Genomic DNA, 598 nt, shown 5'->3' with positions numbered 1-598 from the left:
GACAGGTGGATTACAAATGATTTGAAGTATTGATTCTTTCTGAGCCTCACCAGACTATTGCTTGCAAAACTGATTGCCATTTGTTCATGAATAAGGTATGTGGCCATTGCTATAGTTTAGAAGAAAGGGAACATTAGCCCAGCCACATTTGGTTTGCAGGAAAATTCCTGACAAAGCATTTATAGTTCTGTTTAGGTGGAGAAGACAGATAGGGAGCAAGAGAGTAAAGGAGCACCCCACACTTTGATAATGAGTTAAGAATAAGAAAGCATATATATGGTTCTACTTAGATAAGATTATAATATGCTAGTCGCTCAGGGAGGAAAATTCAAAACAGAAGAATTAAAAGAGGAAAAAGTTGTCTTTCTGGTATTTTCTGCTTCTGGCTGGTTTGTAGAAACAACTTGAGGGAGAAAGACATAGAGAACTAGCTTGATGAGCCAAACAAAAAACATTTCTTTATTATTAGCTGGGAAATATCATCTGTTTCAGTGGCATGTTTTCTTTGTACTTTGATCTTTTGTAGTGATATTAAGCTTCTGTTTTATGACTTCTTTCTAATGGCAGAAACAAGCCACATAAAGAAACACTGTAATCA

The sequence above is a fragment of the Phodopus roborovskii genome, unplaced genomic scaffold (genome assembly GCF_943737965.1).
Source record: "Phodopus roborovskii unplaced genomic scaffold, PHOROB, whole genome shotgun sequence".
Lineage (NCBI taxonomy): Eukaryota > Metazoa > Chordata > Mammalia > Rodentia > Cricetidae > Phodopus > Phodopus roborovskii.
Note: the sequence above shows the minus strand (reverse complement) of the source record.